Genomic DNA, 14,175 nt, shown 5'->3' on the forward strand with positions numbered 1-14,175 from the left:
TCTTCTTGCCCAAGGAAGTACTGGAAGTGAGTAGGAGATAGCAAAGCAAGGATGCAGGTTGGAAGGCCAGGTGAAAGTGTAGTGAGGAGATAGGGACACTGAGTGGCTTGGGGTCCATGGTTTAGGGTTGAAGAGGGCTGAAGAGGTTGAGGAGACTCAAGATGGCAGCCTTGTCAAGGAGTTTTGAGCTTATCTTGAAATCACAAGCCATGAAAGCCTTTAAGGAAGGGAATAGTGTGTCCAGATTTGCATCTTAAAAGGATTATTCTGGCTGCTATGGTGATAAACAGATTGGAGACATGCAAGAGTGGAGACAGGGAATATTAGTAAAGATTTAATAAGGAGGCAATAGGTGACCTCTGTAGTTGGCTGAGAAATGAATGGAAAAACAAACAGGAGTTTAGACAGCTTTTTCTAGATGCACGGCTTTGAACAAGAGATAGCAAGATGGCTGCAAGAAAATCTGGAACCAAAGGAAGTGTGTTTGTGTGTGTGTGTGTGTGTGTGTGTTAGAGTGGGAGGGACAGGCATGTTTAAACAGGACAGAGAAGAGCTATTTCCTAAGGGTGTGGGAGGGAATGGGATCTCATTATTTTAGCTTTGGAGGAAGAAAGACGGTGGGACTCTACTTTCTTTTCTTTTCCTTCCCTCTCTCCCTCCCTTCCTCTCTCTCTCTCTCTCTTTTTTTAATTGCCAGAGAGTGTGTGTATATGCTTGCCAGAGAGAGACAGAGAGGAAGAATGCTTGCTCTAGTGGGGTGTGGGTCATGTCACAAGACCTTCCCTTCATTCTCCATCCTGTCAAGATTTGGGACACTGCACACCCAGCATGTTTTTCAAGCTGCTGGGGCAGGAACTCAAATCCCAGTTGGCCACATGAGATCCAGCTGCCTTAACCACTAGGCTACAGAGTCAGCTCTCTACTTTCATTTTTTTTTTTCTTTTGGAAAGGTTTTTGCTATAGGGCGTGTGCGCTCGCCAGACAGAGAGAGACAGAGAGACAGAAAGTGAGAAATCACCCCCAGGGGGGATGGCCATGCCGTAATCCCTTCTCCTCCGTTCTCCTCTCAGGATCTTGGGCACGCACGCACATGCACCCGGCATGAGTTTGAGCCACCGGGTCTGGGACTCAAACCATGGTCGACTACATGGGAGTCCAGTGACATAGCCATTATGCCAACTGTTGGTCCCTCTACTTTCATTTTAACAGAAGAGAATAAGTATAGGTTTAAGTTTGAGAGGTTCCAATATTATAGTTTGTTTTCATTCTACTCTAGAAGGCAAGTTTATCCTGGAGGAGAAAATGGAGAGATGGTGGTTTACAGAGAGTTAAGTGTGAAACTGGTGCTAAGAAGAATAGGAAAGAGAACTGACTGGAAAACTGAGACTTCAGGGAATTATGGAATCTGGTGGAAACTGGAGATCATAATTCTGTTTAGTGTATTTTATGTTTTATTTTTTAAAGAGAGATTTTTTATATAGGATGTGTACACTCACTGGAGAGGCAGAAAGAGACAGAGAGACAGAAAGTGAGAACCCTCTCCCTCCACGCCCCCGATGACCATGACGCAATCCCTTCTCCTCCATCCTGCTCTCAGGATTTTGGGCATGCATGTACAAGCGCCCAGTGTGAGTTTCAAACCAGAATTGCAGTCAACCACGTGGGAGTCCAACAACATGACCATTACATCATCTACAGATCTCTTGTGGTTGTTTGTTTGTTTTTCAGAGAAATTTTTTGCTATAGAACACATGCACTTGCCAGAGAAACAGAAAGTAAGAAATCAACCCGCAGGGGGATGGCCATTCCGCAATTCCTTCTCCTTCATTCTCCTCTTGGGATTTGGGGCACATATATACACATGCCCGGCGTGAATTTTAAGTCATCGGGTCCAGGACTCAAACCATGGTCAACTACGTGGGAGTCTAGCAATGTAACCATTATGCCATCTGCTGGTCCCCCCTGTGGTTATTTTTATGAACCCCAGCATCAGTTTCTTAGAATCTGAGCTATGTACTTTGACCTTTATCTGTACAGCCCAGACCAATGCATTTATATTCAAAAAGCCATAATGCATGTCCTCTGAACTCATTATAGGCTGGGGAAAATTTGAATGAACAGACACTTGTCCTACCAGAAATCAAAATAAACTATTAAGCTATAACTATTAAAATAAGGTGGTGGGCCAGCAGGTGGTATAGAGATTAAAGCACTGGATCCTACATGGCTAGCTTCACAGTTCGAGTCTCAGACCTAGTGACTTGAGACTCACACTGGATGCAAGTACGTGCATGCCCAAAATCCCAAGAGGAGAATGGAGGAGAAGGGATTGTGGCATGGCCATCCCCCTGGAAGGGGATTTCTCATTTTTCCTCTCATTGTCTCTCTGGTGAGTGCATGCACCCTATAGCAAAGACAAAAAAAAAAAAAAAAAAAGCAAAAAGATGGTATTGGGGGCCAGACTGTAGTACAATGTTAAAGCACAACTCTCTGTGAGGCTGATCCTGATGGGAAGGTTCTAGTTAGTGGTAGATCATGGCACCAAGACCATGTCGAGGGTGTTATTTCTGTACCTCTCTGTCTTTTTTACTCATGCAAGAAATAAATACAATTTTAAAGTAATGAGATATTGGCCCAAGATTAGACTAGCAGACCAGTAGAACAGAATAGTCAGCCCTAAAGCACAGTTATATATGGGAATGTAGAAGATGAAAAATGTGGCATTGGGCCAGCAGGTGGTGTGGTGGTTAAGGGCGCTGGAAAATAAAGCAAAAAAACTCTGCATGACCAAAAAAAAGAAAAAGCTGAAGTATTAAAGAATAAGCCGGAAAATAGAAGAAAACATTTGTAACCTATGTAATACACACAGAGTTACTATTTTTATTTTTTAAAGTTTTTAAAGTGTTTGCCATAGAGCACGTGTGCTTGCCAAAGAGAGACAGAGAGAGATGGCAAGAGAGAAAGTGAGAAATCACCCTCCGGGGGATGGCCATGCAACAATCCCTTCTCCATTCTCTCCTTTTAGGCTTGCACATATATACACCTGGCATGAGTTTCTAGCTACCACAGTTGACAATGTGGGAGTCTAGTGCCTTAATCACTATGCCACCTCCTGGCCCCACAGAGTTACTATTAACATGTGAGCATCTACAAATCAAATCTCTATTGCTCTACTAGTAATGATTTGTCCCCTTAATCATATGTTAGTGTCCATATATGTGTGGATGTATTTCTTTATTTTTTTAAAGAGATTTTTGCTATAGGGCGCATGCACTTATGGGAGAGACAGAAAGAGACAGAGACAGAAAGCAAGAAATCACTCACCAGGGGGGATGGCCATGCTATAATCCCTTCTCTTCCATCCCTCTTGGGATTAGGGGCATGCATGCCCATGCACCCAGCATGAGTTTTAAGCCACCAGGTCTGGGACTCAAATAGCAGTTGACTACACGGGGAGTCCAGCAACATAACCATTATGCAATCTGCTGGTACCTGTGTGGATGTATTTCTAGATTCTGCTTTTGTTGTTGTTGTTGCCAGAGGCCATGTGGATTCACCAGAGACACAGAGAGTAAAACTGAGAAATCACCCCCCAGGGGGATAACCATGCCACAGTCCCCTCTCCTCCATGTTCCTCTTGGGATTTGGGGCACGTATGCACACATACCTGGTGTAATTTTCAAGCCTCCTGGTCTGGGACTCAAACCACTGTTGGCCATGTGGGAGTCCAACTCCTTAGTTATTATGCCACCTGCTGGCCCCTCTAGACTGTTCTATTCTAATGCTCTTGTCTACCCTTGTATTAATATCACACTGTCATATTATGAAAGCATAATAAGTAAGTATTGATATCTGGTAATATAAATCCTCTGAAGTCATTCTTCAAAATAAAAAGTAAAAAAAGAATAGTGATAATGTTCTTTTTCTCAGACTTAATAAGTACATGTCCAGATGCTTATGTCATTAGCATTTATCTCACAAATATTTTATAAATATGAATTTATTCTTGCTTAATATTTACTAACACCATCATAGGAAAACCTTTGATGGCCTTAGTAGCAGTATCAAAATTTATAAAGCTAGTTAGAAACATAAGGAAAAAAGGGACAAAGATGCATTTTTAGTGGAATACTCTCATTCTCTGACAGACCAGAGGGAGAAATATTTTAGAAGACATGGACATGAAGGGCCCCAGATGGTGAAAAACCGACAAAACTTTCAAAGCAGCTGTTACAAATATGTTTGAAGAACTAAAGGAAGCCATGCTTAGAGAATTAAAGGAAAGGATGATAATGTCTCATCAAATAGAGGACCTCAATAAAGAGATGCAATTATTTAAACAAACAAATTCTAGAGTTGAAAAGTAAAATAATCAAAATAAAAACTTTACTAGAGAGGCTCACCAGAAGATTTGAGCTGGCAGAAGAAAAATCAGGGAAATTGAAAATAGATCAATATAAATCATCCAACTGGAAGTACCAAGAGAAAAAAATTAAAATATTTAATTAGATGTTAAAAAAGAAGAAGAGAAAGAAAAATTACCAGAGCCTCAAAATATATGTGAGATACCATTATATGCACTAAAATATGCATAAAAGAATGATCAGAAAAAGAGAGAAAGGAGTTGGGGCCAGCAGGTGGTGTGGTGGTTAAGGCAGCTGGACTTTCATGTGGCTGACTGCAGTTTGAGTCCTGGACCTGGGAGTTTGCTTTTTCACCTTCCTTCTTTCTCTCTGATCAACTTCAAAAAAATAAAATAAAATAATGACAATGAATAAATTTAAATAATTCTTTAAAAAAGGAAAAGAAAGGAATCTTTAATATATCAAAAGAAACAATGGTTGAAACTTCTCAAATTTGATGAAAAACATTTATCTACACAGCCAAAAAACTCAACAAATTTCAGATACAGAGAACAATGTATTGTTCTGTTTTTAACATATAGAGACATAATATGTGCAATAACAATAGCATAAAAGAGGCTGGAATGGAGCTATTCTTAAGTAAAATTTTTATGTTTCACTGTAACTAAGCCATTATAAATCTGTAATAGATAAGTTAGTCTAAAATTATCAATCTATAATTGATAAGTTAGTCTAAAATTACAATCTGGTGATTATTGTACAGTTCTCTAAACATATCAAACTCATTGAATTATACAACTTAAATCAGTGAATTGTATGATATTTGAATTGTATTTCAACGAGTGTTTCTTTTTTGAAAGTTTCCTTATTTATTGAGTAAGACAGACTGACAGGGACCCTCATGGAGGGTCTTGCTGCTCTGCGATCCTCCCCTAGTCTTCCAGCCAGCTGGGATAATGGGCACATCCTTGGGTGTACCTGGCATATTCAGATTGACCTAGGATCCAAATCCCAGACCTCTTCATGTGGCTCGAGGTGGTGCTCTGCTGCCTGTGCTACTGCAGCTGGCCTCAAAAAATCTGGTTTTCAAAAAAGACGAAGGGGACCAGCAGTTGGCATAATGGCTATGTCATTGGATTCCCATGTAATAGACCGCAGTTCAAGTCCCAGACCCAGTTGCTTAAACTCACGCTGGGCACATGTGCATGCGTGACCAAGATCCTGAGAGGAGAATGGAGGAGAAAGGACTGTGGCATGGCCATCCCCCCTGGGCGGTGATTTCTCGCTTTCTGTCTCTCTGTCTCTCTCTGTCTTTCTGGCAAGCGCACGTGCCCTATAGCAAAAACCTCTCCAAAAATATGTAATAATAATAATAATAATAATAAAATAAATAAATAAGTAAAGATGAGAAATGAGGGCCAGCATGGGGCATACTGTTTATGGTGCTGAACTCTCATGCTATTGACTGGTTTGAATCTCGGACCCAGCAGCTTGAAACTCATGCTGGACACATGTGCATATGTGCCCAAAATCCTGAGACCAGAATGGAGAAGAAGGGATTGTGGCGTGGCCATCCCCACTGTGGGGTGATTTCTTTGTTTCTGTCTTTCTGGCAAGTCCACACACCCTATGGCAAAAAATCTCTCAAAACAAAACAAAAAAGATAAGGAACATTTGAATAACAATCTATAACTGTGATTTACTATTGAATAGATACAAATAATTCACTGCTGTATTGGCCAAAGGATATACATTTGAAAAAAATATATATATGTATATGTTATGTATATGTGTGTATGTGTATATATATATATATATGTTTGTGGAACATTCACTAGACCAAAAAAAAAAAAAAGATTTTACATTAGGCAATAAAGGAACTGTAAATATATTCCAGAAAAAGGAGAATATCTATTGTCCATAATGCAATAAAACTGAATGTTAAATAAGAAGGATCAGGATCAGCCCATGGCCTGATCCTTGGCTAGACCCTACACAACGACTGCTCAGTTAAGAATCCCAAACCCAGCAGCTTGAATAACCTGCTGGGTGTATGTGTGTAAGTGCCCAAAATCTCAAAAAGGAGGGAAAACTGGAGTAGGAGGGATCACAGTGTGACCGTGCCCTGTGGGGAGTACTTTCTTGCTTTCCCTCTCTCTCTGCCTATCTCTTTGTCTCTCTCTGTGCGTACACATGCCCCCTGGCAAATAAAATAAATCAACTGCAAGGACCAACAAAATAATCAAATAACAAATCAAAAGAAAAGTAGTCTTAAAAGTTTTTTCTTTTTCATGATAGAGCCTGTATGTACCCACAGGAGAATGAAAGAGATGAGAATCTTCTACGGAGTCCAGGCATGCTGCAGTCTCTTTCCTTCAGTCCTGCAGCCTGTTGGATCTTGGGCACTTCCATGCATACATGCATGCCCAATGTATTTGAGACTGTTAAGATAAGACATTCAAACCAAGGTCATCATGTGAGATCCAGCCTTTCTTAAGCGGTACATTATCACTACACCATGGAGTAGGCCTAAAAAACTAGTCTTTTAAAAATCTTCCAGGTATGTGCTCGCTTCGGCAGCACATAGACTAAAATTGGAATGATACAGAGAAGATGAGCATGGCCCCTGAGCAAGGATGACACACAAATTTGTGAAGCGTTCCATATAAAAAAGAAAAAGAAAAAGAAAGAAAAAAGGAAAAAAAATCTTCCAGGTATCATAAATATTGTAAATATATGAAAAATGGCAATTTTGAGAGATATGTTTAGAAAATAATGATGAAAACAGTATATACTAAATTTGGGGAGGGCCAGCAGGTGGCATGGCCAATAGGATTCGAGTCCTGGACTCCCAAGAGTTTAAGAAGTACATTAGATGTGTGTGCGTACATGCCCAAAATCCCAAGAGGAAAATCGAGGAGAAGGGATTATAGCACAGCCAGCCCCCTCGTCCCGAGGGATACTGTCTCACCTTCCTTCTTTCTCTGCCTCCACAAATTTATGTACCTAATAGCAAAAGAAAAAAAAGTTAAATTGGGAGGATATAGTCAAAGATTTATTTGCTCTTGATCCAATAGGAGAGCCATTTTGCATAGCAAATGACCATTTTGAGGGATCAGTCTTCCTGGCAATGGAATTGGCTACCATACACATAAAATAGCTCTATATAAGTAAAACTGCAAAAGAAGTTAGATTCCACACATTCCACATGTTGATTGCTCATGTCACAAGCAAAGCCATTGATGGAGTTTGAACTAGACAAGAGTCAGACAGGTTAACAACTGCAGAAGGAAAATCAATGGACAACGTTACTCTGACATGAAAGAAAATGAGTTACATAGTGACGGATTAGGGAGGCTCTTGAGAAAGTTAATCCCAATGACCCTCTTTGTGATCACACTGAGATGGTTCAACGAAAAATCCATAGAGTGTCAGCATATACCTTAATCAGAACCTCTCCATCAACACATGACTCATTCCTTGTTCATTCCAAGGATTGTGCATAATTGCAATTATAAGCTAATTTTCTGAAATATGAAATAAAAGTTTTCTGTAATACTTGTTCAATTTTCAAGGCAAAACCTCAAATCAAAGCTTTTTTCACTATATATGAAATTTGGATTCCTGTTTTAAGTGAATTCCATCTCTAGTTTCTTTTTTTTTTTTTAACTATTTTTCCTAGGATAATAAGGACTTCCTGTAAATTAACCTTTCATCAGCTATTGGTTGCTTAATGTGAATTTCTTTTTTTCCTTTCAAGTTTATTCCCCCTCCCACCCCCACTGGTAAAATAGACAGAGAGCAAAAGAGAAAGACACAGAGAGACAGCCTCCCACCAGGGTCTTCCTGCCTGATTCACCTCCAGTATGAGTTAGTCCTCATCTTGGGCAGGTGTGTTCCCATCATGCTCAGAGAAGTTTCTGGAAACGAACTTAGAACCTTCCCTGATGGGTCAGCCTCACAGAGTGTCTCGTTTTAATTCTGCTCCGTCATCCACTGTAAATTTTCTGGTTGCTGAAAAGGTGAAGGCAAAAGACTGGGAACCTTTCGAAATCAGTGGAGGAGCTCTCCTGGTGACTCCCCCTAATCAGAAGGGCTGAGGGCTTCAGAGTTGGGGGCATACACTTGTTAATTTCAGTGCTGTCTGGCCCACTGTGGACTAGAAGAGAGAAGGTCAGCCCTAGCCGAGTCATAGGCCCTGTTGCTGGTACTGCTCTGACTCTCAGACATTCGACTCTCTAAGTCCGCTTTTCCCTAAAACATCAATAATCAAGTAGAAATCGCCTGACCTGCTGTCTCCAGCTTTCCTATTACTACCTTTTACTTTAGCTCACACAGGACATTCTCTTCCAAAGAAACCGAGTTCTCTTGACTACAGCCAATGTCTGTGGGAAACAGGCCTGAAAGATGCACGATTGGTGACTGTACCCATGCCCCGCAGGGACGGCTCTCATGCCTTTCAGAAACCACTTGAGTCACAAATGAAAATCATCCCTGAGCTGGCCGCCAGTATCGGTGTCCAAGGTTTGGACTGAAAAGCAGTTGCTTCCTTGGAGCAGTGAATTCCAAACTCCTGTGCCAAAGAAAAGATGCATTTGATGGTGCTCGCAGCATGTCGCAGCCTGTCCAAACACTTACTTTTGAACTTACGCTCCAGGTCTACATACCACTACTCAGCTGTGACTCTGATAAGGCTGATAGCTTTCTTTTTCTTTTCTCTTCTTTCCTTTTCTTTCTTTCTTTCTCTTTGCTCATGGGAATGAATACTTGTCATAGAGAGACAGACAGAGAGAGAGAGAAGGAAAAGCATCCCACCATGAGGAATGGTCATGCCACAATCTTTTCTCCTCCCCAAATCTCTCCTTTCAGGATTTTGGGCACACATGCACACATGCCTGGCATGTTTTTCAAGCCACCAGATCCAGGATTCTAATCACATGATTGGACATATACAATCCAGTTGCCTTAACAACCAGATCATGGAGCCAGACCGATTATGGCCTTTTAAAAGACCTATATATGGGACCAGCAGATGGTGTAGTGGCTAAGGCACTGGACTTCCACATGGCTGACTGCAGTTTGAGTCTCAGACCCGGCAGCTTGAAAATCACACTGTGCATATCTGCGTGCATGCCCAAAATCTCAAGAGGAGAATGGAGAAGAGATTGTGACATGGCCGTTACCCCATGGGAAGTGATTTCTCACTTTTACCTCTGATGGGTGATTTTCCTCTCTCTGTCTTCTCTCTCTCTCTCTCTCTCTCTCTCTCTCTGGTGAGTCCATGCACCCTATGGCAAAAATCTTAAAGAGAAAAAAAAGCCTGCTATAATATGATAGGTCTTTTTATATTAACAGAAAGGAATAAGCAGAAAGGATTTCGCTCTCAACAATGATTGGCATATGGCTGCTATATTCTGTCCTTTGCCTTACTATAGGTAGACCCGACTAGCTTTTTTGTTTGTTTTTTAGGAATTATTTATTTAATTTTATTTCTTCTTCTTCTTCTTTTTCTTTAATTTGACCAGAGACAAACAGAGAGAGCCAGGGAGTGGGAGGCAGGGAGAGGGGAGGGGGAGTGAGAAAGCAAGCTGCCAGGTTCGGGACTCAAACCATGGTCAGCCATGTGGGAGTCCAACACCTTAACCACTACCAGCCCCAGCCTGACTAAGAGGGGCTTCAAAGTCAAATATTTTTCTCTTATCCTATTTTTTAAGACTTATTGATTCAATTTTATTTGTTGTTATTATTAATTTTTTAGTTTGGCCAGAGCAAGACACAGAGAAAGAAAGGAAAAATGAAAGCAAGTCTCCTGATCTGGGACTTGAACCATGGTCAGCCATGTGGGAATCCAGTGCCCTTAACCAGCACGCCACCTGCCGCCCCCTCTTATCCTATTTTTAAAGTTTACCAATTCATGAAATAAAGAGATTTATCTTTAGTTTTTTTTTTTTTTTTTTTTTAAGTTTTGCTATAGGTGCATGAGCTCGCCAGAGAAAGAGAATGAGCAAGAAAGGAAGAGAGAGGGAGAGATAGAAAGTGAGAAATCATACCCAGGGAAGGAAAGTCTCACCACAATCCTTCTCCTCTATTCTCTTCTTGTGATTTTGGGCACACATGCACACATACCTGGCTTAATTTTTAAGTCACTGTAACCTCCACAGCATCTGCTGGCCCTGGGGTGGGGAGTGGATTAAATGCTGATGTCAGCAGGTAGTATAGTGGTTAAGGAGCTGTATTCCCATGTGGCCTAATTGCAGTTCAAGTTCCAGACCCAGAGGCTTGAAACTCATGCTGGGCGCCCATGCACATGTGCCCAAAATCCTGAGAGGAGAATGGAGGAGAAGAGATTGTGGCATGGCCATCACCCCTGGGGGGTAATTCTCACTTTCTGTCTCTCTCTTTCTCTCCAGTGAACAGATGCTTCCTATAGCAAAAATCTCTTTAAAAATTTTAAATGCTTATTTGAGTCAAACTCTGTGCTCCTCCCTCCCCCCCCAAATTACAACAGCAAAGACATTTTGTTCTTTTAAAAATTCTTCTAAACAAAAACTTTTAAAACATCTGACAATATTAAATATTGGGAAGGTCGAGAAGCATGCATAGGTATACATATATACACATGTGTATATATATGTACGTGTGTGTGCCTGCGTACATTTACAGTTGCAGCCTCTCCCAGGAGTAATTTGGTGGTATTAGTTAAACCTGAATGTCTCCCTTAATCCAGCCATACAACAACAGATAGCTCACAGGCCTAGAGCGCCTACTTGGTAAAGGCACTATCCTAGATCCTTATTGTATATGACTTCATCTGATTCCTATAATAACCTTATGATGTAAAAAATATTGTTATTCTCGGGATCAGCAATTAGCATAATGGCTATGTCACTGGACTCCCATGTAGTCGACCGCGGTTCGAGTCCTAGACCCGGTGACTTAAACTCATGCTGAGCACGTGTGCAGGCGTGCCTAAGATCCCAAGAGGAGGATGGAGGAGAAGGGATTGCAGCGTGGCCCTCCTTCCCCCAGGGAGTGATTTCTCGCTTTCTGTCTGTCTCTCTCTGTCTTTCTGGCGAGCGCACACGTCCTATAGCAAAAACCTCTCCAACAAAAGAAAAAAAGATACTGTTATTTTATTGATGAGGAAACCAAGATGTAAAGAAGTTAAAACCTTGGCCAAGATCAGCTGGCAGAACCAGTCCTTAGCATGTGACAGTCTGGCTCTGGGACCCTTGCTCATCCAACCATCTACACCGCTGCCTCCCTAGAACAGTACCAGCCAGTGTCCAGTCTTGTGGACCAAACGGCAGTGCTTCAAATGAGGACAATTGGAGACGAAATTTCTAGCAATATATATATTTTTTATAGTTTATTTATTTCTCTCTCCATAAGAGAATCGGTGTGAAAGAGAGAGGGGTGCACCCTCAGAAAGATCTTCACGCCCTGATCTACCCCCCCATCTCGGCTGGCCCAGATCACATACATGGATAGGACCAGTGTGCTCAGGGAGGTCCCAGACCATGAACTCAGGACTTTCCCCATGGTTCCAGTGTCTTCCCATGTGAGTCTAGTTACTTTACCACTGGGCCGCCGCTGGGTCCTATGCTACTTTTGGATATACACCTTAATGTAGCAAATCGATGTTGAGTGAAAGGCCCTTGGCATGAGTATATCTCTCCAGTGGCCGAAGGTGCCCAGCCCTCAGCTTCCTGGTGATGATAAACTGAAAAAGACCCAGCACCCAACTTCAACAGGTTTGCTCACCAATAGTTTTCTGAGCCACACCGTTCTCTGGGATCTTTCCACCATTGCTTTTCCCAGCTGTGGGAGTCTAATCTAATTTGTGGTACAAAAATGTTAATGTGATTGGTTACCCAGCCTGTGTGTTTTTGCTTCAAGGTATCATCTCAGGATTTTAAATGTTTTACATCAGATATCGAATATTTAATGCATGACTAAAGTGATGAGTCACTGACAAACAAAACTTGATTTCTCTCTGGGGGTGTGTCTTCAGTTTTTTTAATTCATCCTGTTCATATATCTGTCATGGCCCAAAGGGTGTGTGTAATTATTTCAGTGTGGGAGAATCTCAGATGACTAGTTACAACCCCAATGTTTTGAAGGTGTGACTGTTGCGGGCACAGTCAGATAATTAATTAGATTTGAACAGTCTGTGTGCCCAATATCTGTCCTTGAATTAATTGAAGCCCTTCCCAAAAAGAAAAAAAAGAGAGAGAGAGAAAAGGATTACTTATGTTCTTTAGAACATTAATCAAAAAACTTTAAAATGTTTTAATAATTCTTAAAATGTCAGTAATTGCCCTAGTTCCCTGAGCTTAAAGGGATTTATTAAGAGTTATTTTCCCATGACAACTTAAAATGAAAAACTCCAAGTTGAAAAAAGGCACTGGAATAATTGGCTTTGATGAATTCAAGTTACTGTTCCACTCTGTAACTATGGGTGCTAAGAGTTTAAAGGGGCAGATGTGCTCCCAAAATAAAGCCAGTGAATTAACACATTACCCCTTGGAAGACAATGAAGAGTCCTAGGTCTGTACATTTCACCCAGCAACTGGGTCATCCCAGGCTTAATTCTTTCATGGTTTCGAGACTAGACACAGTGCGGTGGTTTTGCAGATAACATCATGTGCACTGGGCCAAGGTGCAGGAAAGCCTCGCCCTGCTTCCATCTCTCCAAGCAAACCCTGCAGGGTGCCAATGTCCTTGGCATCCTTGATGCCCCAGTCTAACCTTGAGGATCCAGGGGTCTCCTGTGGCAGAAATGGGCATTTTCTCTTGCTCTGGTGACTTTATGTGATTACCGAGCTTCAGGGGAATGATGAAAATATTGAAATTTCCCAGGTTTTTTTCTAAAAAAAAGAATTATTTATTTATTATCATTATTTTTCAGTTTGACCAGAGAGAGAGAGAGAGAAAGTGAGAAAGCAAGCTGCCAAGTCCAGGACTTGAGCTGTGGTTGGCCATTCGGCCATGTGGGAGTCCAGCTCCTTTTAACTATTGCATCACCTGCTGGCCCTTGAATGTCCCAGTTTTGTTAAGTAAGACTCAGACGGCCTTCGGCCTGCAGAGAAAGTGTCAGGACAGGTAAGCAATAATTTCCTAAAAGCAGATTTTGCCTTCTGATTCATCATGATCATCTCCAGAATATACATAAACTATATGTATCCATCAACATTCACTTTGGGGGCTGGCCCTATAGTAAAGTGTTTAAGCTCTGTGCATAGAAAGCCAGATCTCACATGGCCAATCTCAGTTCAAATCCTGGCCCCATCAGCTTGAAAAACACACTGAGCATATGTGTGTACATGCCCAAGATCTTGGAAGGATGGAGAAATGAAGGATAAAGGATCATGGCATGACCATACTCCATTGGGGGAGTCTCTCTCTCACTCTTTCTCTCTCTCTATCTCTTTCCTCCTCCCCCCCAACACTCTGGAGAGCTCACATGCCCTCTGGAAATGAAAAAAAAAAAAAAGATAAAAAAGAACATCGAATTTTTTAAATTAAATTTATTTATTTATACTCATTCACTGTATATCATTACAGCATACAAACTGAGATTTCCCATCCAGAGTACACTGTATATTGGCTCAATCAAGCACATCAACATACATGTTATTGTCAACAATAATTTTCCATTTCTTGTTTCCTGTATGTTTTGCTTTATTTTCCCCCATCCTTGATTCCCTATCTCTTACCCTCTGCCATCTCCCACTCTCCTCCCACACTATCTCTGGTATCTATAGAACATTGAATTTTAGATAAAGGGTAAAGGAAAAGACACACTCTT

General features: G+C 41.3%; 1 non-coding gene across 1 annotated transcript; it reads left to right on the forward strand.

Moving 5' to 3' along the window:
• The first annotated feature begins 6,928 nt into the window (after positions 1-6,928).
• LOC114006037 (U6 spliceosomal RNA) lies at positions 6,929-7,035 on the forward strand. The gene has a single exon (XR_003547811.1). It is a non-coding gene; the product is annotated as a U6 spliceosomal RNA (small nuclear RNA).
• Positions 7,036-14,175: the final 7,140 nt, after the last annotated feature.

The sequence above is a fragment of the Tupaia chinensis genome, unplaced genomic scaffold (genome assembly GCF_000334495.1).
Source record: "Tupaia chinensis unplaced genomic scaffold, TupChi_1.0 Scaffold145396_1, whole genome shotgun sequence".
Lineage (NCBI taxonomy): Eukaryota > Metazoa > Chordata > Mammalia > Scandentia > Tupaiidae > Tupaia > Tupaia belangeri.